This window comes from Canis aureus, chromosome 26 (assembly GCF_053574225.1).
Source record: "Canis aureus isolate CA01 chromosome 26, VMU_Caureus_v.1.0, whole genome shotgun sequence".
Taxonomy (NCBI): Eukaryota; Metazoa; Chordata; class Mammalia; order Carnivora; family Canidae; genus Canis; species Canis aureus.
Genome location: NC_135636.1, coordinates 18,439,330 through 18,464,778, shown reverse-complemented (window position 1 = coordinate 18,464,778; position 25,449 = coordinate 18,439,330). Strand labels below are relative to the sequence as shown.

At 40.1% G+C, this 25,449-nt stretch overlaps 1 protein-coding gene across 11 annotated transcripts in view; it reads left to right on the top strand.

Annotated features, from left to right (window-relative positions):
- The window catches only part of PLCB4 (phospholipase C beta 4), a 418,936-nt gene that overhangs the window by 158,893 nt on the left and 234,594 nt on the right, over nt 1-25,449 (top strand). For all 11 annotated transcript variants that reach the window (XM_077872231.1, XM_077872230.1, XM_077872235.1 and 8 more), the window contains one exon: nt 2,468-2,525. The gene's annotated coding sequence lies outside the window, so the exon portion shown is untranslated. The remainder of the gene's footprint in view (nt 1-2,467; nt 2,526-25,449) is intronic.

Genomic DNA, 25,449 nt, shown 5'->3' with positions numbered 1-25,449 from the left:
GTAAGTTGATGCCTTAATTCATATGACTGCAACACCAAGTCAGTTATAGTAGTTCATCTGCCATATTGCCATATGCCAATAGCTAAACAGTTTATGACAAACTGTTTATACCATTTTACTTCTTTGTAGTTAAGTATGTCATCATCGGCTTTCTCAAATGTAGCAGTATCCTAGCCATGCACAGAATTAGAAAGGTTTATGGAATGATGGATTAGTTTTATGCTGGGTAGTGACCAGAGAATTAGAGAAGGCAAAGGAAAACATTTCTAGTCTTCAAGTCTTTTGTTATAGGGTGGCAAGTGGTTTCTCAGGATGAGGAACATTAAACAGTAGAGTTATTAGTCAAAAAGTCAAAAAGAACTCAGCTTGTTTGATACTCCCAGGAGGCATAGTTATGTAGTTCAATTTCCCAGCTATAGATGGGAAACCTAATTATTTACCTGTTCAAGATTTACTGAGCACACTAGATACTAGACACTGTGCTAGGCACTGGGGCAATCCATGATGGTTTTCAATACTTTCTTACAATAGTTCATTACAAATATAAACGTAATATGAAAATAGGGTAAGTGCTGTGGAGGAATCAGTACCATGGATGCTAAACATGGGTCAAGGTACCTGGGGTAAATGCCAGCTCTGTGTGATTTCTGAAGAGTCACTTCTCAGTTTTCTGTAAAATGGGAATAATCACAGTATATACATTTTAGAGTTTTTATGTGGATTAAATATGATAATACAATCCATGCTTGGAGCCTTGGTCATAGTAAATATTCACTAAATCAGTAAGTATGTGCACATGATACTGGATATTCTCTAATTCTGTATATTTAAATGGAATGTTTCTTTCTACAGAGAGGGATGAATTGGGTTCTTTTTCAGTTTCAATTATAAAAATAATAGACTTCATGGTAAAAAATTATATAATGGTGAAATATTAGATTAAAATTCAAAGGTCTGGGGCACCTGGATGGCTCAGTTGGTTAAGTATCTGCCTTTGGCTCGTGGTCCTGAGATTAAACCCCACGGTTGTGCTCCCCTCTCAGTGGAGCACTCAGGGTAGCACTACTTCTCCCTCTCCCTTTCCCTCTGCCCCTCCCCCTGCTTGTGCTCTCTGTCTTTTGCTCACTCCTTGTCTCAAATAAATAAACAAAATCTTAAAAAATAAAATGCAGAGGTCCTTTTCTTTTTTTTTTTTTTTGTCTTTTTAAAGATTTTATTTGAGAGAGAGTGGACAGGTGTGCAAGGGTAGGGGAGAGAGGAGGAGCAGAGGGGGAGAGAGAGAAGGACAGGCAGACTTTTCATTGAGAATAGCTGATATGGGGGCTCAGAGGACCCTGAGATCCTGACCTGAGCTGGAACCAAGAGTCTGAGGCTTAGCCAACTGAGCCACCCAGATGCCTCCTTTTTTTCTTTTTCACTTCTCCTCAGTACCAACTCTCCAGAGGCAGCCACACTTGTTTGTTATACCTCCAGGTATATTCTCTGCGTCTAACAATGTTTATACATAGACTAGTGAGGTTTATTTTAACACAGTGGGGTCATAGTACACTTATTACTCTACTAGAGTTTTTAAAAATTAATACTATGACCTGATTTTTTTTCTACATCTGTCCATATACATCCAAGTTCATTTGCTTCTTTTAATGGCATAGTTTTGCACTGTGGATGTACCATCCTACCTCAGAACCTACTGTAGAAATCTCTATACATCATTGATGATGTTCACAGTATCCCAGTTTAAATTGTACAGACCTCATTTTCCTGTGTCTCAACTGCCAAGTTTTCTGCCTCTATTCTTCTCAAATGCAGATGGACTTCCTCTTAACTTTTGTGTTCTCCTGATACCACCTGGAACTCCCTCCCCCCACCCCCATTCCCTGCCAACCCCATCTTGGAAAGATCTCAAAATTTAAATTTCCACCAAACCAGAAATCCAATGTCAAATCCTGAATCTACATAAATAACTTATTAAGTAACAAAGACAAAAAACATGCAATAAAACATGCATTTTTTTGGTGGATAGATGGAAATCCATTGTAAATCTTTAGTGTTCAGCACTGCTCTTCGTTGAACAGATTTTTTTCTTAGAATTACAGTGCATCTAAGGACATTTTACTGTCTGTCAGAAACAGATCATTATATTCTAAAAGGTCTTAGATGGCTCTGTTCAATTGCTCCTTAATTATCTTGATAGTAGATCAGCAGCTTAGTAAAAAGGGTGTATAAGCCCTGTAGGCTGGCATAGCAGTGATCTTTCTGATTTGATGACTTTGTGCCTTTGTTCATTTGGAAACTAGTGTTACTAAAATAGTAATGTGCCTTTCTGATGTGTTTTTTCTTAAATGTTATGGATTCTTATTTTGATGTGCAAAAAAGCTGTTTTTTTTTTTTTTTTTTTTTTTTTCATGAGAGTCATAAAGGTCTTTCACATTGATTTTTCTCTGGCCTGTGTCTGCTTGCTTCACAGGACGGTGCTGTGATTTTAACTAAGTGGACATCACTCGCAGTCCATCCAGAGCTACCTGGTGAGTATTCTGCACACTGTGGTAGAGTTTCTAATTGTGGGGTTCTGGAATTTTCCATGTGTAAAGTGAATCCTCCTTGATTTCTACTGATGTCCTATTTGAGGTGCCTCTCAAAACGGATTCATAGATACTTTCCTTCATGCAGTGGAGTGTTAATCCTCTGGTATTTTCCAGGTTCTAGTTCATTCATTCCACTTTACCCTTTACTAGATTTTCTACTTGCTGTCTGGTAGGATTGCCTCCATTTAGTGAGCAAAGCAGATAGTGTTTAAGTTTTCTGCAGTTCTTTCTGAGGAGTAATGTATGACTTGTGTTCAGTCTTAGGTAAGTATTGTTTAAGAAGATTCCCATAGGTGTGGGGAAAAAAAATCACAACTGTGTTCATTGTCAGCTAGAACCCACTGTCCATTTTGTGGGAAACTACCTGTAGAGATGACAGAAATAAATTCTCCCAGTGCCTTTTAGAGTTCCATTTTACAAATTTTCAAAGATATTCTGAAACGGGAGCCAGTCATATCTTTATATGGCCAATTCTTTATTTATAAACTATAACTTGCCAATACTTTATTCTAGAGCCAGGATCATGGTGACTATGACAGAGTGTTCTCTTCTGACCTCTCAATCAAATTCCTATTTTCTGATTGCCATTATAAGGGAAACACTTGGACTATGTATTATTTCTTCAACAGATGAGAAGTCACTTTATAGTTATAAAAAAGATAACCAACTTTACTATTTATCCTGATAGGTGAACTCCAGGCTCTAGGCATTTAAAATCAATGTTATTTTTTCCCATCATGTTGCAAGTCCTGTTACATACCGTGTTAGCTTCTAATGGAGTCTGTGGCTGATTTTCTTCTAGCCTTTCTGTGTGGGGAGAGAAGAATCACACTTCTCTAAGTGATCAGTATTTCATGGTGACACAAGAATATCAGGAAAGTAGATTTATTATTGAATGTCCCTACCTATTTTTAGTCAAGGGCACTGTATTTTACTGCTTCCCACGGGTGACTCATAAACCATGTTTTAGCAGGCAAACCAGTGCTGGGGTAGGGGGTGGCAAAATAATTCTCCAGGGACTTTAAATCAGTGTAGACATGACATCTGCTTTTTAGCCTTTATTACATTTTTCTGGACTGCTCACTGTCTCTGCATAATAGTTGTTATTCTTAAAAATAATTTTCATCAGCTTATTATACGTGAAGAATTATGTGCTTAGTGAAAATAAACACTTGATTCAAAAGTTTAAAAAAACAGCTTAGAAGTTGTTTGTTAAATATTTTAAGTTCCAAGAAGAAGTTTCTATGAAGTGGTATAAATGCCATGTACTTGGTTTTATAAAAGCTTTGAATGGACTCTGGTTCTAAGACCGCTAATGTGGTCTGTGGGCTCTTTTTCCATTTCCACCTCACATAGGATCTGATTGAATCAGGGCCCCACATGTCACCAGGTTTTGATCATCCCTACCTCAGCCTTACCCTCCTCCCAAAGAGAGAATTTCTTCTCTTATTTCCCTTCATCCTCTATTAAAAAATAGTTGAGCTCTTGCAACATTCAGTTGTTGGGAATCTTGTACTCTGAGGCTTTTTGTTTTGGGTTTTTTTTTACATTGAATTGAAATCTTAGTCTTGTATAATGTCTTCCCATGTTTAAAATTGGAAACCTCTAACCCTGGGAGCTGGCATTCTTCTGGTTTTGTCTTGAACACCTGCTTTATTTCTCCATGATTCCCATCATGAGTATCTTTGACTGCGCATGGGTTCTAAATGTTGTCGGCCTGTTGCATGCACAGTAGGCATTCAGGATATGTTTTAATGCCTGTAATGGCACAAGGTGTATATATTCTTGCTTGCTTATGTCGCATTCAACTTGGCTTTTTATAAGTGTTAGGCATAAACTCCTAAAATAGAAAATATTTATATAGAGACCAAATGACTATTTTGGGATTAATTATCCTTGCCATTATATTTCTAGCTTCAGGATAACTCTTGATAAAGAGGAATTTATGTCTGGTCAAACCAAAGGTGGTCTTCAAGTTTCATGGACAGAAAGAAAACAACCTTTTGATATCTTCTCTCCTCCAGTATTGCAGTTTGGAAGATTTACCTAATTTGGGGCTGCTTGCTTTCTGAATGATTTTTAATCATTTTTATTAAATATTGATTATATACAGAATTTACAACACCAGATATGAAGCTCACTAACTTTAATGTTGACTTCTCTTTCTTTTTACCTCTACTTTGGAGACGTACATGCTCTTCTAACTTCTCTCACACCTAGAGCTGTAGGTATAGATACATAGTGACAGCCATATATATATATATGTGTGTGTGTGTGTGTGTGTGTGTGTATACATATATATGCATATACATATCTATGTGCATATAGATATATGCTGATGCTGGCCATATATATATTGGCCAGCGTTAGCATCTTTTTTTAGACCTAAGACTTGCATTCTAGCATTGCTACAGTCCTCTTTAGGAGCAAAGATGATTCTTACTAAATTGTGGGTAGTGTAGTTATTTTCAACCCTTAAGTATTATACATAGAAGCTCTTATTCCTGGTACAACAAAAATCTGTTTTCATGTTTTCTTAGAGCCCATTCATGCATGACAAGAGTCTTGAGCTGAGCTCCCCAGAAGCAAACTTGAGATGAGGGATTTTTGCACAAGTGTCTTACTAAGGCAGTGCTCCCGGGAGAAACAAGGAGAGGGAAGAACCAAGGAGGGGGATAACTCGAGCAAAGTCCTTTCCTCAGCCCTGATCTTGGAGGAGTGCTCTGGAGCATAATTGCCCCTGAGAACCTCTTCCTTCTGCCCCAGCCCAAGGAGCTTGGGCTTGCTATCCCAGCATCAACCATTGGCTGTGAACATGGGAGCTTTTTGGTTCTTTGCATCTTTGGGCAAAGCAGCTTCAGTAGTTAAGGGGTGTTCCTCTGAAGAAATTTGCAAGTGCCATCACTTAGAAGCAAAGCACATGTAAGCTGAACGATGGGCGCACAAGACAGTGAAAAGGGACCCAGTGGTATCTAGACAGGACAGTGGATTATCTGCTCTACCTAGCAGCATGCCACATCATTCTCTCACTCCCAAAGACTCGTTTTTCATCTCTTAGGCTTTCAACCATTTCCTGGGACAAGTCTTCTGCACTTTCAAAAGCACTTTATTTTATTTTTTTAAGATTACTTATTTATTAATTTGAGAGAAAGAGCACAAGCAGTGGGGAGGAACAGAGGGGGAGGGAGAAGCAGACTCCTTGCTGAGCAGGGAGTCCGATGCAGGGCTTGATCCCAGGATCTTGGGATCATGACCTGAGCTGATGGCAAACACTTAACTGACTGAGCCACCCAGGCACCCTCAGAAGCACTTTAAATGCACTGTCTTCTATAGAGAAGGTAATAATCTGCTGTTTCCAATATCTAAGTCCTAAAGAGAATACAGTATGGAGAGATACATAGGTAATTTTCAGTGAGTAAAATTTCTATGTATATTAAAGTTAAATAAAATCTGAAATCTCAAAGCTTCCTTAGATGAATGTCATCTTGAATAAATATTTTAGTGCCCTGAAAAAGGAGGCAAGGATATTGTATGATTTGACAATTACTCTTGGTAGTAGTATTTCCAAGCATACATACTAATTCTGTTATTTTTCATTCTTTTAACCATCTGTTTTAATTGTATTACCTAATATTTCACCTATGCCTTTAAGAGTATTTTTTTGTCACAAACTTTTTAGGCAAGTATAGATGGTGTTTCCTTGGGTGCCTTCAATTTAGTAGAGCACAGAAGTGCGATCCAATTGAAATATCATGTGAGCAGCATATATAATTCCAATTTTTCTTGTAGCCTCATTAAAAAAGTAAAAAGGAATTGGTTGTTATAGCAGCCTGAGGCGGAGGCTGGGAAGTCCAAGATTATAGTTGAAATTAATTTTAATAATCTATTTAGCCTAGGACATCCTAATTATTATTTTAACATTTAATTAATATAAACATTATTAATGAGATTTTACATTTCTTTCATCTGGTATATGTTTTATACTTAAATCTCAGTTCAGACCAGCCATATTTCAAGTCCTCAAAAGCCACATTTGGCTAGTGGTGCTGTGCAACTTCAGAAAGTTATAGAAAAACTCTGGTAAGAGGCCTACTTCTTTTGAAATAAGACTTTGTTACCAAGCTGGGAGATTCAGGAATGCTGACTCTGTTTGTTAAAAATATGAGGCGACATAGTTTTCCAAGGAAAGTGAGCTGATCTGTTTTTGATGATCCAGGGATTAACCTAATGCTCTGTAGTCACAGATTGATTAAAATGATTGGGTTGGGGGCGCCTAGGTGGCTCAGTCAGTTGTACAGCTCTTGATTTTGGTTCAAGTTATGAGATTGCACCCCACATTGGGCTCTGTGCTGGGCATGGAGCCTGCTTAAGATTCTCTTGCTCTCCCTCTGCCCTTCCTCCATGCTCTTGAGAGCACACACATTCTCTCTCTCAAAATAAATAAAATGATTGAGTTTGGCAGCTAAGATGTCACTGATAACTTTTAAGAGTGCAGAATCCTAGGGTGACTTTTTGGAGGAAAGTGGATCATGAATGAAGAGTAATATATAGGAAGATTTCAAAGAGGAAAGGAAAGGCTTTTTAGGTAATGGAAAAGTGTGTATATGTATATAGTGTGTGTGTTAGGGAGAAGGTTCTAGAAAACTTCGGGTACATGCATATAAACTGAAGAGGCTGGAGTACTAAATACACAATAAGAAAGGCAGGTAGTGGCTATATTGATACCAGGTTCAAAAACTTGGATTTTCCAAGTGAATTAAGGTTTCCTCATGATTCAGTTTGTATTCTGGGTTTCTATTTTAGTTACTGATCATTGTGAAAGAAATCACTTCAGAATGCCATGGCTTGAAACAACAGTGGTCACCTTTTTACCTCACTTTTATTTTTTTTAAGATTTTATTTATTCATGAGAGACAGAGAGAGAGGTAGAGGCATAGGAGAAGCAAGCTCCTCGCAGGGAGCCTGATGTGGAACTCAATCCCAGGACCCCAAGATCACGCCCTGGGCTGAAGGCAGATGTTCAACCACTGAGCCACCCAGGCGTTCCTCACCTCTCACTTCTTCTGTGGGTCAGGAGTTTTGGTAGGGCTCCATTGGGCGCTTCTGGCTTGGGGTCACTCTAGTGGTTACATTCTAATGGCCTTTGAATCAGAAAGAACAAGAGGCTGGAGTAGCTCATGGTTGACTTGCCCCTCTTTCAAAATAGACTCAGGATTTCTCCAGATGGTATTTCTTCCTAGGCAACCATGGGCCTCCTCACAGCACGGTGGCTTCAGGGCAGCTGGACTGCTTACATGGGCTCTGGTTGATAATCCAGCTGACAAAGTGGAAGCAGCATTATTTTATGACTTGACCATAGAAGTCATGTTGCATCATTTCCATCAAATTATTTGGTTATAGGTGAATTGTAAACCTGCCCAGTTTTTTCTTTTAAGATTTTATTTATTTGAGGGAGAGCACCAGTGAGGTGTGGAGGGTTGGTGGGGGGAGAGGGAGAAGCAGACTCCCTGCTAAGGAGGGAGCCTGACTCAGGGCTTGATCCCAGGACCCTGGTATCATGACCTGAACTGCAGACAGACATTTAACTGACTGAGCCACCCGGGTGCCCCTAAACCTTTCCAATTTTAAAGGGGAAGAGACTTCAAAGCCCACCTCTCTGTGGAAGGACTGTTAGAATCACATTGTGTGAAGAGAATGTTGGAAATAACTTTTGCCCCAGGGACTCTCTCCTGTGTCACTGCTGTACCTACCTTGGTCCCTGTGGATGCTCTGGGAACGCTCTAACATGAACAGACCATTCATTCCTGGGCACATTTCTGCACAGTGGCTCTCTCACCTTCCCTTACCTAGTCAGCTGCACTGGGCTGCCTTAAGAGAAATCTAAAGTCTACTGCGTGGGCAGTGAGTGGCCAGCCCTGGTCTTTCATTTTCATTATCTTCACTTAGTCTTGACTGTTAGAGTTCATTCCAAGTGGTGGGCATACCCCAGCCTCAAATGTTTTTCTCTCTTTTCTGATTTATGGGAGAATTGCAAGATGAAAGAGAAGAGCAAAAACATAGGAAAGGAAGAATTATCTAATCCTTTCCTCTTCTTACCAAAAGGGCACACCCTTACCACCCATGGATGTCCTCCCCAGAAGAGAGAATTCTCTACCTTGGCCAACAACAGGATTTTTCTCACCATCTTTCCATTTCTGGGATGGCTGTCTGTTGCTTATTTCTTGGTCTCTGTGGCCAACAGGGGCTGCTTTTCACAAGAGGGTTAGAAAGAGGGAAGATATGTGTGGGACCAACACCATCACTTTGGTAAGATAACTTACTTAACAGTTGCTGAGGTCAGCACTCTGTACTTCGTGGTTCTTCCTGGGTTTCACAGGAAGATCTCTGTCCCTTGCCAGAATCTCAAATTTATCTCAGTGTGGAACTTTAAATTGGGTGCATAATGGACTTTGACTTCCTTTTCCTCCTTCCTCTTGTGAAGTCACAGCCTTCAACTAGAAAAGATTAAAATGCCAGCAGTGTAATGGTTTAGGGATGAAGTGTAATGAATTCTGTGACTTAACTTTTAAAAGAGGAGTGGATGGATGGATAGATGGATGGATGGACAGATGGATGGATAAAAGCCAGCTGTTCAAAAAAGCTAGGTGGTAGAAATATAGTTGTTGACTGTAAAAAAAAAAAAAAAAGAAAAAGAAAATTAAACCATAACAGAACCAACAAAAACCCCAAGAAGAAGAAACTTATAGCTTTTTAAATTTTTAAAATGTTAGAGTCAACTATACTTTAATAAAAAACAGAGAAGCAAAGTATTAACCATAAAATTGTAGTGGGATACACTTGAAAGAAAAAAAAAGTCTGTTTTATGCTCTAGTAGGTGCTTAAGGCTTGTCCTGTTTTTCACCTCCCCCCCCCCCCAAAAAAAAAAGTTTCAGTGCAAGGTTCTAAAAGTTTATGGTGTTAGCGAAGTTGTTTCTTCCGGCTTGTTTTCCAAAAGATTGGAAGAAACTACTAGAAAATGCCTAAGAGTCCTGTATAGAAAATTTTAATGATTGTCCTTATATTTCTCGGTTTCTTTGGGCTTTTCACACGTAGCTTGTGTGAATGGTGCTACTGAAGTCATTATGATAATAAATTTGCTTCTGTGTGTCATTTCCCCAGGGCCCATGTGTGGTGGAGACACTGAGAACTCCCCCCTCAGTGTTGCAGACACCCATTTTGAGTTGGGCATCTAGGGTGTTTTCCAGGCCTGAAATATGGACACCCCCCCACTGCTGAATGGAAATAGTTGCTTTGTTCTGTTTCTGGAAAAGGGAGGAAAAATAAATTCTAGCTCTCTGGTCTTTGTAATTTTTTGTGATATAACCGCACCATGGCAAAAGCCCAGTGGAAATGGTTACGTTTGGAAAGTCCTTACCTGCTTTTCTGAAATAAAAGAGGAGCAGGCATCTTGTCTGCTGTGCTCAGGTGGGAAAGGGCAACCTACTGAAGCCTGAGGGCTAAACTAACCACCGCCCCCCCCCCCCCCCCCCCCACCAGGAGAGGAACCAGCCTGTGACCTTGGGCCATAACCTCCTCACAGATCAGATGCTTCATTTCTTGCCGTATTTTGTGGCCCTTGGTGGGGAATCGGTGTCACAAAAGCAGGAGGAGAACAGTTTGAAGAGGACTCAGTGGCTTTGTTGGTGAGAAACGCTGACAGGATCTCCTGACCCTTCCTGTTTTACCAGAGGATGTGTGGTTTCACAGTGAGCGTTCAGGTAGCCCAGAGAAGGCCATACTCAGAAAAAAATAAGCAGCAAGAAGCTCATGTGACAGTCATGGTTGTTTTTGGCTTTTGTTTGTTTGTTTTTTGTTTTTATTCCTTGAATAATTAAATTTGGGTAGGTGCAGTACAGTTTCTCATTGGACATATGTCAGAGAGTCTCTGTGGAATTCATAGGAAAATAGAAGTCAAACCCATACCCCTAAGCAATGATCAGTTTACTTTAAAACCAGATGATGCTCCTGGTGACTTTCCTAATTTCTCACCTGGCTGGATGCCTTACAGTGTGGGAGTAAGAATGGTAGCTCTGAAGCCTGAAGTCTTGTTTTCCCATCTGGAGAATGCAGGAGATGTTCCTATAAGCTGCTGCTGAGAACGCGATGGTGCATATATGGGACTTCTTATTATACTCAGTGTTTTCCTTCACGTTTTCCTTTCCCATGGATGTTGCTGAGGCTCCAAACTAATTGCTAGTTTAACTGGCTGGCTTCTTTCTACCCTTCTGCAGCCCTGTGCTCTTTCGTCCATAAAAAAAGTAAAGAAATAAGCAGTCTGTAAAAGACCAGCCTTGAGGAGCTGCAGGTACCATGTTGTCCTCTCTTCTGCTTCCTAGGGGTGCTCTGCCCTCTGGGGCTCTGTAAAGTAATGTTCCTGTGGATTCCAGACTGTGTACAGATGCTGCTCTTCAGTTAGGAAGACCATGTCTAGATTGACTATTTTCTTTTCATGTTTTACAGTATTTCTACTTCTTCAAGTATCCACTGTTAGAGTAGTTGCAGGCATACAAGATAGTGATTCATCAATTCTCTACATCACTCAGTGCTCCTCACGATAAGTGTCCTCTTAATCCCTGTCAATTATTTCTTCCATCTCCCTACCCATCCCCTCTGGTATCCATCAGTTTGTTCCCTACAGTTAAGTGTCTGTTTTTTTGGTTTGTCTCTCTTTTCCCCCCTTTGTTCGTTTGTTTTTTGTTTCTCAAATTCCATGTGGGTGAAATCAAATGGCATTCCTGATGGTCTGTTGGCCATGATGTGGGAGTTTATTTCTTTGAATCTCCATTCTATTCTGTTGTTCTATATGCCTGTCCTTATGCCAGTGCCACCTTGTTTGGATTTCTGTATCTTTGTAGTACGTTTGGAATTCACAAAATAGGAGTCTTTCAACCTTGTTTTTTGTTCGCCAGTATTGTTTTGTCTATTTGGGGCTCCTCCTCTTTTATTATTGTTTCATCCTGCAGTGATTCTTGAATTGGAATATTGTACCTCCGGACAAAGCAGTGACCCAGTGAATAGTCATGTAGTTGCATGGGGGTTTATTACAGAAGTGGTATATAATCCATAAGGGTTTCCTGGCTTACAGTCACTCCCTAATGACAAGAACTGCATTGGTGGTATTCAGAGCAAACCCAGTACACAGGCTGTTGGGTTAAAGCTGCTCTTTAGAATTCCAAGTTAGCCTTTAGGGAAAAAAAGAAAATGTACAATCTCCTATTTGCTGTGATAACTAGAGATTGTTTTCTGGTTTGTGCATATGTTTAATTGTATTCGTCATGATCTTTAATTATGTAAACAAATAAAAAAAAAACCTCGCCTATAGAGGGAAGCTCTGACACAGGCATCACAATCAGGAAGAAGTTAGAAGGTGGAAAGACAGCTCGGGGATCGGTTGCTGGGATGATTCACATTTGTTTCTAGCATGTTTGACCTCTGGTCCATTCCTTTGAGAATATATGGGATTTTCCTTTTGGAAATAACTCTTTATCTGTGAATCCTCAGCCACTGCTTTTTAAGCATTTCCAGATGGCCCTTAAAGTCCTCATCTAATAGAAGCTGAGAGATTGCTCCTGGAGGGCGGGGAAAGCTGCTTTAACCCCTAGACACTTCACAATGGGAAGGTAAGAGATACAGGCATGTGTTTTTCTGCTTGCCCCTCATTAGAGTAAGAGTTAGTAGCAGCTACATGTGTGCTTATGTGTATACATGTATATGTATTAATGAACTGTGATTTAGAGCACTGAGTGAAAAACCCAAGTTAACTATGCAGGAACAAGTATTAGACAAATGAGACAAGACAGCAAGACATGGATTTCAGGTGAAGGATGCAGGGCCTACCATGAGAGTGTAGGAGATAACTTCCTTTTCCCAAAAAGTGAGCTTATTTTTTGTACTTTATTTGGTAGCTTTAATATACATTAAAAATCTTTTTTTTTTTTTTTTAAACAACAAATACGGATTCTTTGTATTTAAAACTGTTTTTGAAGCTTAGGAAAGGAATTATCAGAGTAATTATAAGGGGGAAAAACTGGAAAACTTCATATTTTCCTCCTTGCAAGCAGTATATTAGTTGTCTAGCGTGGCTATAGCAAAATGTCACCAACTCGGTGGCTTAAATAACAGAAATTTATTTTCTTACAGTTCTGGAGGCTAGAAAGTGTCATCAGGTGTGGTTTCTCATGCGGCCTTTTGTCTTTGGCTTGCAGTTGGCCACTGTCTTGCTATCTCTTCACATAGACTTTTCTCTGTGCATGCACAGCCCTGATGTCTGTGTGTCTAAATTTCCTCTTCTTTATAAGGGCACCAGCCAGATTGGATTAGTGCTTACCCTAATGACCTCATTCTAATTTAATCACTTCTTTAAAGGCCTTGTCTCCAAATCCAATCATATTCTTAAGTAACTGGGAGTTAAAGCTTCAACATAAGAATTTTGAGGAGACACAGTTCAGCCCATGACAACTAGCATAGGTGTGTAGAGGAAGGCATAGATAGTAAGTAAGACATTAGAACCAGGAAAGTAGATAAAAGGTCAAGGCCACGAGGAACAGAAAAAGTTGTGGGAGGGGAATCTATGCATTGTTAATGGGAAAGAAGCTATCTCCCTAGTGATCAGTGTGTCACTTAGCTTATGCTGTTTTACGTCCCCTGCCCCCAAATGTAATGGCTTAAACCTGTGGCCATTTATTTAGCTCACAATTCCATGGGTTGGCAATGTGGACTGGCCTTGGCTGGAAAGTTCTACTGATCTTTGTTGGGCTCACTTAAGTATCTGTGACGAGCTGCTCAGTATATTGAGGACTGGCTGGTCTAGGATGGTCCTAGCCAATTGCTTATTTCTCCTCCTCTTGTCTCTTGCCTTCTAAGCAGGCTGGCATGGGCTTGTCACCTGGTACGAGAGAGCAAGGGGGAGAGAGTGAGTGTGTGCAAAAGCACACCCATCATTTCTGCCACATTGTGTTCACCAAGGCAAGTCACAGGCCAGCCCAGATTCAAGAGGAGGGAAAGTGTAGACCCTTTCAGGTGAATGGCATTGAGACAGGATTATCTGTCTCTAAAAGTTGTGTGGTCCATTTTATTTTATATTCATAATCGACTTGGCATATGCTCATGAATTAGAAAATAAGAATCTGGAAAGGAGTTGCAGGTGCATTTATTTATGAGTGAGTGGTGGTTCTTTATTCCCAAATTGGGGCGAATAATTTAATCAGAACATTTATGTCAGCCATGGGTATCTGTCATTCCTGCATGGCCTGGTCTAGACAAATCACTGAGACAGATTCTAGTTGGAAGAATGCTGAAGGAGAGCTCAGTTTTCTTCCCTTATGGTACTTAGAATACTAAATACTCTGGAAATAAAATAGTCTAGTGGAAACCTTCAGCTCTTATAGAGATCGGCCCCATGAAGCTGTAGCAGGAGAAACAGGATCCCTGAGGTCTTCTATAGGGAGGATTGAGCAGATTCTATTCTGACATCTTATATGGGAGAATATGCTTCATAGAAACACTCTTAGAATAGAGTTACCTCCTTCTCACCAGATCTACTAGTCATACCACATGGGGGTCCATTAAGGGACTCTTTCCTTTAATTAGTTTAGTATCTCCTATTTAAAACAAAACAACTCTATGTACAGCAGTAGCTTCTTAACCTCCTGTGGGATGACTTCAGTACACTGAATTTCCATAGAGATTAAGAAAAACATGGGAGCATCTTTTGGGGCAGAGAAAGGAAATTGGTATGTAGAGTGAAAATTCCAATATTAAAGTTATATATCTGGAAAGCAAAAGTAAACCTATATTTAGTGAATTTCCATAGAATTATTTGGCAGATTCCTTGAAAGTTATACATACACTTAGAGTGTGACTTTAGCAATTTCACTCCTAAGTTTTCTTCCTGAGAGAATGAAAACTTACGTCCTTAGAAAGACTGGTAAATGAATGTTCATAGCAGCTTTAGTCATAATGGCAAGGATTGGGAATAACCAAATATCCACCAACAGGTGATGGATAAACAAATTGACATGTGCCTGCAATGGAAAACTGCTTAGCAATGAAAAGGAACAAATTATTGGTACAAACAACAACTGAGATGAACCTCAAAAACACTCTGTTGAGTGAAAGTAAATGATACATAAAAAGGGTACATGCAGTGTTATTTATAGGATGTTCTAGAACAAGAAAATCTAATCTGTAATGACAGAATGCAGATCGGCGTTTGCTTGTGGCTGGTGTGTGTCTAGGGTAGAGTGTGGGGATGGGGTGGGGTTAGCAGGGGGGGCCCAAAGGAACTTATGAATTGATGGAAAAGCTTCCAGTATCTTGTTTGTGGTACTAGTTACAAGGGTTCATTTTATTTTGTATAACATATACCTTAATAAATTTAGCTCTTTTGGACAAATTGCTCATAAAATATATTTATCAGGGCAATGTAAGAGTTTTAGGATCATCAAGAGGGGACATAGATTTGGAAAGATTAAAGGTGTCTAAACACTTTCTAGAAGCTACAATTAGATGAAGTTTGTTTGTCACACATATCTGTCTCTAAATTGTCCATTGTTGGAAACAGTGGGCAAGAACAAGCAAGTAAATGTTTAGAATCTCATCATATTGTCATATTGTTGACCTGGCTCAAGTGACTAAGCCAACATCTTTTTCATTAAAATCAAGTTTGGAAAATTCTTTAACTGGAATTGGGGACACGTCACTTACATAGTGGAAGTATGGGAGTGACAGCTGGGTAAAGTTAACAGATCATTTTCAATTTTTGATGTGGTGCAAAGGAGAGTAAAGATCAAGTTAACGGTTCATAGATAATGCATTCACATCAATCAAATCCTATTCTTTGAAAACCAGAGTATTTTAAAAATGGGTAAGTGTTCCACATGTAGTACACAAGTTCTGGAGGAAGTAAATAAGAACAGGACAAAAACAGTCCCTTAAAATTATTTGGAAGTGTCCAATCTAGTCATGCAGAACCTGTTTTGGTCTGTTTGCTCTCTGATTGTTTAAAAGATAAAACTGTGAGAAAAATGTTTGTCATATGTTTATTTAGATTCAATACTTGGATGTAACTTAGAGCAACTTGTTTTCTTTTAGCATCAAAGGGTTTATTAATTCGCAGATGTCATTCATGCCCCAGAGTGCTAGAGACAGTGATTTATGTTGTCAAACGCTGGTGATGCTAAAATGAAAACAGATTTTGTTTTGCTTCTTAGCCAAATTACAGTCTGCTTGGAGTGACTAAAATGTATCTCATTTTAGTTTTGTTTGGGTAATTTAGAAATGAGTTTCAGATTTCATCTTTTTAATGTTTTACTATTAAAGGATAATGATGCTGACTCAGAAAAACTTTATAGTTCCTTCTTCATTAGTGTTTTCCAAATGGTCATTTATTATTATTATATTTTTTGTATTTTGTGTCTGACTTATTCATTCAGCAAATATTTATCTGGTGCCTGCAGTGTACCATCACTAAGCACTTGGAAGAGAGCAGTGAGACTTGTCCCCCCCCCCCCCCAATCTTATAGAGGGTGGTTTTCTAGGAGAGGGAAGTAGATAATAAGGAGGTAAACAAATAGAAGGACAAGACAATTTCATATAGTGATAAGCATTAAGAAAATAAAATGAGATCAGTTGACAGAGGCTGATTAGGGTGGGGTAGATGATTCAGTTGGATTTATAGATGAGGAATCATTTGGGTTTATGATAGGAAATTTACTGATACAGAAAAGACCAGAGGAAAAAAAATATAGATTTTATTTTGAAAAATCAAGTGTTCTAAAAAAAAAAAAAAAGAAAGAAAAAAGAAAAATCAAGTGTTCTACTTTAGACTTTAAGATGCTTAGTATTTGAGTGGGAATGTCAAGCCATTCGATATAGGAGTCTGGACCAGTTGAATATATGAGAGCTGGAGATGGAAAGGTGAGCAATGGTATTTAGAGCATTGGACCATATGAGATATAACCTAGGAAGAGAGCATATAGAGAGAAGAGCCCTGGGTCACCAACATGTGTGAAGGTTAATAAACAGAGCAAAAGAGGTCATTATTGAGAACAAGTGGCTGGTGAGAGCAAGAATAACTAGGAGAGTATGGAATTGCTGTCACCAGGAGAAGAGAACATTTTTAATGGTGTCAAAGCTGTTGAGATGGTTGATGGGAAAAGAAAGATGACTATTGAATTTCACAATGGAGAGGTCACTGAGGATGTTGACAGGAGGGGAGAATTCTCTTTGGAGAAGTCTGTTTATGTTGGCACACTTAGGTCGGGTTTGGGTCAGTGTTACTGAGAAGGGGCACAGGAAAGGGAGACTGGAGGTTTTGAAGAGAGCATATTTTGAAAGAATATAAGAGTAAACATACTAAAGAAGGGACTATTAGTTAGTCTTGGAGTGTTCATTTGAGAGTCACAGGCTTCAGTTTAAAGTGAAGATTGGTCAGTTGGGCTGTGGATTTTTTTCTCCAGCTTAGTTTAGCTATATGACCACAGTTGCTTAGTAGACAGAGAATTAGCTGTTGCCACATTGGGGAATTGGCCAAGGGAAGTATGAAGGAGGGAGAGGCTGGAGGTGGGGGAAGAGGGAGAATGGCTGTAAAGCATGATGGTCAGTGCGTTTGGGGTGGTAATGAGGGCAGAGAGGTCTGATGACTGTGATGGGTAGTAAAAGAGTGATACAGTATATGAGTCACGGGTCTCAGTGAGATTGGGCATTGTTGGGCTTGGGAGTTATAATGGTAGAGAAGATAACCAGTGATTGGGCAGGGAAGGGATGCTGGCATGAGGTTTTTAAAGGCATAATTTCAGGGTCAAGCAAATGCCCCATGAGCATGCATGACTGAAGTTGTTGGGTGGATGAAGATATCACTGGCGGTGAGCAAATCAGGCATCTTTACTTCTGTTAGGCCAGAAGTGTTAAAATGTATTGTGATTCCAATTTTGTAGAAAAAAATATAATAGATCTAAGACCTTCTTGGCTGAAAATGATATAAATGTACTCTATTTATATAGACCAGACTTCTCCGTTTGGTGGAAAACATGACTTCTGACAGGCAACAAACTAGACATATTATAGCCTCAGGCATCCAGAAGGATGAACCTCTTTTCCTATCCTGTTTTCAAAATCCCTATGAAGATGATAAATGGACTAACCCTGATCCTGAGGCTTTTGCAGAACCAGCCGTCCACGGCTGGCCAAATTCCCAGCTGTAGAGGTGGGTTGTTGGGCAGATAATCCCGTAAATGCCTCCTACAAACACCAGTTGTTTTACATCATTCAGTGGGTAAGAAAGGCTCGGGCTAGACACACTTCATGGACACACTTATTGAAGAAGGAATATAATTTGGACTCCACAGTCACTGTTTTTGACATCTTTCAGGGGTAGTCTGGATCATGTTATTAACTTACCTTTCCGGTTTAGTTCAGCAGGAAACGTAGCAGGCTCTGATTGCCTTTATCTATTCCAGGCCAGATCTATCCATTGCCTAGATGTCTTGCTTTGTCTGTTCCTTTTTTAGTTATAAAATCTCTTTATTGAAGTGTAACTAACATGCAAGTAGAAAACTGCACAAATCTAAGTGTACAACTCATTAGATTTTTTTTAAGGATTATTTGTTTTAGAGAGAGAGAAAGCAAGCAGGAACAGGAGGACAGAGGGAGAGGGAGAATCTCGAGCAGACTGCACTGACTGTGGAGCTCGATTGGATCTCATGACCCCAAGATCAGGACCCAAGCTGACACCAAGAGGGGAACACTTAACCAACTGTGCCACCCAGGTGCCCCAACCCATTGGATTTGAATGAAGTGAATGCACCCAGGTAACCTGATAACAGAAGTAAGATATTCCACTGTTCCAGGAGCTCCCCTTCATCACCTCTTCCAGTCATTGTCCCTTCTCTAAGAGTAACAGCTTTCCTGACTTCTTATATGGCAGATTAATTTTGTCTCTTGATATCTTAATGTTTGCACAGGAGAACCTGGTTATCTGAGCAGGTGCTGTAGATAAAACTAAGAATATTTAAATGACCTTCCTTCCAAGGCCTAAAATTCTTGCTGCTCCTCCCTTCCTCTTTCCACAGCAAGAAAAGAATAACCTTCCAGCATAAAGACATTACCCTCAAAGTCTTTTGGTAATTATATAATGATATAAATTGATAGGACACAGGGTTCCTTTTGTAGTATCCAGGCATTTTCCTTTTGGTTTTGCTTTTTGTTTATTTTTTTTTCAAATATGAACCCCAGGAACATTTTTTACAAGACTCCTACAGGGAACAACCTATTTAGACCAAGGCTAATTGGACAAGGCAGTGTTTAATCTTTCATTTTGTGTGTCCGTAATGGAGACAGCTCTTCTGATAAGGCTAGCAGATGCGGACTTAAGTGCTCTTCTGTTCTTCTGCAACAGAGCAGGGCTGAGAGATGGCAGGCGCCAAGACAGGGCTTTCCTGGACTCATTTGGAATTGATGGGAGAGGCACTTAGTCCAGACAAGCAGGAGTGTTCTCCAGGAGTTTCTATGGAAACCAGCAAGTCTGATGAGATCAACTACTGAATGCACTTTCCTCCAAAGGTGGCTTAGGTGATAAGACTTTGGATAAAACTTGGCCCGGAAGAAACAAGAAGTTCTTTCATGAGAGAGGACAACTGAAATACTTTTATTTACCCACCAGTGTACAGATTGCTCTTGTTATATATTACCCCACATATGCCATCGTGATGCCTATGTGATAGTTTTGCTTCTAGTTACTTCCCTAAATAATCCCTTGCTGATATTATTACTGTGTCACAAATATTCAGATTGTGGAATGGGGTAACTCTCTCCCAGGTCTTGAGAGAACGGATGAAAAAAGACAAAATAAGAACTTTTAAACACAGTCTTTTCTCTACTATATGCTTTATTTTTTCTCACTTTTCTTCACTGTGTTTTATTTATCGGAGTATAGTTTATGTACTGGGAGATGTATGTCTTAGTTCATGACTTTATATGTGTATATTACTGCTTCACAGATCAAGATATGTGTGTATATTTGAGTGACCCGTGTGCGCACGCGCACACACACACACACACACACACACAGTCTCTCTCTCTCTCTCTCTCTCTCTCTCTCTCTTCATAGCCTTTATTACCTCTATGTGTTTGGGGGTCATTTTCTCGGATTTCTAACCTGGGTCACCAGGTGCAGCTGCTCATGTTGTGCAGTAAACAATCTACAAAACCGTTTGAGGTGGCCTAATTTCTAAGATGTACTTAGTGGATTTTCACTGAATTTAACAGAGTTCATTTAACCAGAGCAGATTTACACACCCATCTTGCAAATTTGGGGTTAATAAGGATTTATTTAGATCAGCTGCTTTTGCTAGCCATGTATTTATTTCCTTATCAAGTGCTTTCTGAGCCCTTACGGGCTACAAAGCAGTCTGCCAGATTTTATCTATAAACAAACATAAGTCAGACAGAATATGCCTTCCTACAGCTTCTTGACTACAATAGAAGTTAAGCAATGCAAATAAGCAATAGCAAATCAGGATAGGACATTCTAAACTATATAAAGAAGGTCATGCCAAGCCCACCAGACATCAGTTTGTTCTGGACTTTTGAAGATCGAAGCGTTTGAGCAGAGGCAGGTAAAGGAGGCAGGAAAGGACAATTAGGATATAGGATGAAGAAGGTAGTTCTTGTGGCTCCAGCATATGATAAACAAAGGGAAGTAACAGGAGAAAAGGAAGGTGAAGAGTGTCTGATTACAATAAGAAGGAACTTGAATATTGTGCTAAGGAGTTTGGATTTTTTCCTGGAGAAATATGTCAGTCGTGGTATTGTTAAAGAGGCCAGGGGCATCATGCTGAATCTGGGGCCTCCATCATGCTGAATACTGGGGTATGGGCCTCAGAATCTTTGGGATAAGCCTCAACACTCTGGGTTTTTCCATAAGCCTTCCAGGTGTTCCTTATGCACACTCAGGTTTGAGAAGCACCACATTACACCACCGCTCCTGAGATCACAAACCCATGTTGCCAAAGTGTGCTCAACAAAAGAGGAATTCTGAGTGGTGTTAATAATTGTTTTGTGCAGAGGTGACATGCTGAATTAAACAAACTTAGATGCTTTTCTTTACCACGGTATTCCCAGAACCCACCGTATTCTAATGTAAATTGTGACTCTCCCAAAGGGAGTTATGGTATATTGTGTTTTGCAAATTGTTTTTCCGTGGGATCCTTTTCTTCTCTTAGCATTTTTCATAAGAACAAATAGAGGCATTAGTATTGCTCCCTGCACTCTTAGGGACACACTACAGTGTGCAGTGATGAAACAAAGTTTATCAGGAAAGCAATGGAACAGCCTAAAGGGAGCAAAACTGTGAATAATCATGTAGAAGTCCATTGTGGGTTCAGACATTTGGATTGGTTGAGGGTCTGGAAGCAGGGTCTGGGGGTTTGGGAATAAGGAAATGATGATCTTGCCCTGCCATGTGGAGGCTCCTGGAGTGGTCCAGGTGGCAGCTGCATTGGAATCCATGGTGCTGAGGCGTTAGGCAGGGTGGGGTGGGGTCAGGATATTGCAGGATGGACTAAGAGTCTGTGGATACAGCATCAACGTATATTATTTTTATATTCAACTGTGAAGGTGTTTTGCTGTCACTTCACCACAAGCAAAACCCCTCATGGCCCACAAAGGTGGTTTCTGAAAATCAATGTAGTTCTGTCTTGACAGCCCAAGGAATTGCCTGGTTGATGAATACAGAGTGCTGTGCAGGCGCTGTGGAGGAGGAGATGGTCTGGACACCCCAGGAGGTCGTCCTTATGTTAGGCATAGTTATCCTTCAGCCCAGAGCAGGAGAGCACTGGGAAGCAGCCCAGCCTTTCATTTCCAAATCGGATCTTACCCCCGAGGCCCTTTCTATTATGACGCCGTCTCCAGGCAACACCACATTATTGGCGTCTGCCGCCCCAACTGATTATGATACCATAATACCTGTCTCTGTGATTTTCCAGGGCATAAAAAGAAAATGCAACTGTCAGCAGTTCCTTGCAACTGGGGCTCTTAGAGAACTTTTCCTTGCTATAACCATGTTGCTCAAACAAAGGTCATTTTTGAGGGACTTTCTGACTTATCTCAAAAATGCCCTCCTTGTGCGTCTGAATTCACAACTGGGTCATATGTGTTGAATAATTCAGTAGGGAGAGTGTAACATTTAAATTTCATTTTGCATAAGAGTAATATATCCATATGTAAAAAAAAAAAAAAAACAATATAGCAAAAAAGACAAAATGGATCACTTCCTACACCACAACCCTCCAGTGCTTTGCAAGCAATCACTGTAACCATCTCTAGATTTAAATCTTATGTTGGTTATAGCTATAACCTGAAATATACCTCATCCTTCAGCATTTAGTCCATTTTGAACATTAGCTGTTGATTTAATAAATAAGGATTTAGGGATCCCTGGGTGGCTCAGCGGTTTACTGCCTGCCTTCAGCACACACTGTGATCCTGGAGTCCCAGGATTGAGTCCCACATCAGGCTCCCTTCATGGAGCCTGCTTCTCCCTTTGCTTCTCTCTCCCTCCCTCCCTCCCTCTGTCTCTCATGAATAAATAAATAAAATCATAAAAAAATAAGGATTTAACTCCTATAAATGACCACTTTGATTCTTTTCTTTCTTCCTTTTTGAGAATTACATGGCTGTATACCCTCCTTCTGTTAGTGGCCTGTGTTAGTTTATTTAGCATTCTTGAACCTCTGTTTCTGTTTCCTCCAACATTTGAAAGTCTCTTGACTTGCCCACCACATAGGGTAGTGGTGTTTGATCCACTGTCCTTTCCTGGAACGTTCTGTGGTTTCGATTTGTCTGAATAGTCCTCCTGCTTTTCAAATATCAGAGCATTTCCTTTGTTCTTTTTTCACACCTTAGATCATGATCTATATGTCATTCTCATGTCATTATATATTCATTACAAACTTGATTTTAATGGAGGCATGGTACGGAGTGTTAAGTATGTCTCCTCATTTCCTTAACCATGTTGTTTCCCTCTGTTCACCTTCTGCCAGTTTTGTCTTCCTTTCTCTCTGTAATACCAGTTTGTTGTAAATGACTTTGTACCCTCAGCCTTTAGCATTTGTCTTTTAGGCAACCATGTTTAAGTCTTTTGTGCTACAACTAAGCTCAATTCTTGCTCTTGGCCTCTGCTCTAGCCAACCCCAAGCCATGCCTATTGAGATCCCCACCTGCCATATTCTAGGCTACAACTTTGCCTACTCTGATCTCAGCACAATTTTGCCTCCTTTTTTGTCTCTGTCTTCTAATTCTGTTTACTCTGGACTCTCTCCTCTTTGGCTATCAGTCAGTCATCTTTATTCCTTTGCTTTCACTGCGGGGGTGGGTGGTAACTCGGGAGAATCTCTGGGGGAGAGAGAGAGGGAAGGAGGGGAGATAAGCACATGAGTTCAGTCCAACAATCATAGCCATTTGCATTATACTTCTGTTGTCTGCTCTGGTGGCCTGTGGCCTGAAGCAAAACTTTGTTGCCCTGTTCCCCAGGGTAGCAAAAAATTGAATTATTTGAGTTGCAGAAATCTTATTTGAATCTTAGCCCATTGAATCAGTTACATTCCTTCCTCCATATGCTTGTTTTTCTTAAGATTATACTATGAAAGATAGTGGAAGAAATATTTAGGTATTTGTTTTCTTTGAAATAAGGGTAAAAAAGTAAGTGAAAAAGGAAAAATTTCTGGTGGAATTAGTTTTATTGTTTGACTACAAAAGAACTACTCACTTGAATGGGGAAGGCTTTTCTGATTTCTTTGATATGAGTAACAAATTTATGAGTGGGATAAATACTGTTCCCTCTACCCTCCTTCCCCTTTTCTCTTGCCCATTTGTACATCTTCTTTGTATTTGTTGGTTCGGAAAAGCAGGGGTTGGTGAATAAGCCTATCACTTATTCTCTTATTTCTTTGATGGTAAAACACTGACAGCATGCAAGAGCGTACACATGCACACATATCCTCAAAACTCCATAAGAGAAACCAGTAAGCCAAAAGCAGAATGGGAAGCAAAGTTGGTCAAGCATAAAAGAAATGGAAATAAGAGAACTGTAATTAGTATTGACCAGCCCTAATTAGGATTGTCCAGTTCAGGATAGTTGTGTGGTGAATCAGCAGATACATTCAAGGACTATATGCCCAGGGTACCAATGGAAATGAAAGGCATTAAGCTTAGGGCATAACCTAAAGAGACCAAAATGAGGATAGCTCCTTCCCTAGAGAGCAAGTCTTAGTAGGAGCCAGGCAGGGAAGAATCTTGAGAATCAGATCTGAGGTGAAGCATGACCAGATTATCAGACTATTTACCAATTACCTCTGGCCACAATAATGCTGCATAATCATCACCCTAAAAGCTTGGTTTATAACAATAACAAATTTACTAACTTGTTATTAATAACAATAAATTATTTTTGGTCACAAATTTATGGGCCAGCTGGGCATTTTAGCTAGTTTGGCCTCAGCTCATTTGGGCTTTCTTTTGTATTTGAGATTAGCTAATGGGTCAGTTCTGGGCTGGCGAATCTTCTATGACTTCAGTTGGGACGCCTTCACTTTGTTCAGTATAGCCTCTCATGCTCGGTCTGGTTAGCCTGGCTTTCTTCATTGTGGCTGAGCCAGGTTGAGGGGAAGGAGCAGAAGCATGCACGGCCCCTTGAAGGGCTAGACTCAGAATTGGTATGTGTCATTCCTGGTTCATTCTGTTGGCCAAAACAAATCCCAAGTCAGATTTCAGAGACTTCGGAGCTACAGGAAAATGGAAAAGGATACAGACTGTTAATTTCAGGCATCAAAGCAATCTGCCTCAAGCTCTTGGACCAAATATTGGGCCTGGGGGACCAGACAGTTACTTGGTCAGGTTCCTAGGTCTGGGAGATTCACCAGGGCTCATAGGTTGGAGAAAGGTCAGAGAATAAAACAAATAGTCACTATGAAGAGATCTGCTTTTAAGGAAGGAAATTAGGATAGAGCCCTCTCCAGGCTCCTCGTTGGGGGCTCGGGACAGGTTCTCGTAGGGGCAGATGAAAACAAAGGGATAGCTCCCTGTGTTCCTTCACAAGCTTGCCTCGGGACAATAAATCATTTGAGCCTTAAAGAGGTTCTTTCCATCTCGGGGAATCTAATCCAAAGTGAGTAGTGGCTGGGTTTTCTTCAGTCAGGCATTTTCTGGTTTCCTAGAAACGTTGAGGCAGAGGACTTGAATGCTCACAGTGCAGAGATGAGACTCACATGTTCTCTCGGCTTGTGTAGTTTAGCCAGAGCTATTGTAGACTTGAGGGGGTGCTCCTTCCCCATATTTTAGGGAATTAAGAGTACTGGTTCTCCAAGTGTGGTCCTTAGACTAGCAGCATCCGGTGTTTTACCTGTCATCTATTTTCTCTGGCAGCCCTTAAAAGAAGCCTAGAAAAAATGTAGGAGGTTCAAAGAAGAACAGTCAAGATAATTAGGATAGAAATTTTAGAAAGAAAGGTGAAAGAAAAGGTCTCAGTGAACCCAGAGAGCAGGACACTGGTGGGATTATGAATTAGGAGGATTTTATTTAAAGGGAATGCTGCTGAGTTGTTCTTTATGGATGCTCAAAGTAACCCAGAAGAAATTTCTAGGAAGAGGCAAGACATCTTGTCAATGAATGACTTCATTTGGGGTTCTTGAGTGATTTTGTGATTCTTGGTGGTAGTCAAATGCATTTGGAAATTTCATGCAATTGTAGTACAGCCTTTTCTCTGGCCTGTGTTTGTGAAGGAGAGGTTTAGAGAAGCATTTGCCAACAGGGAACTGGAGCAGATTACTTC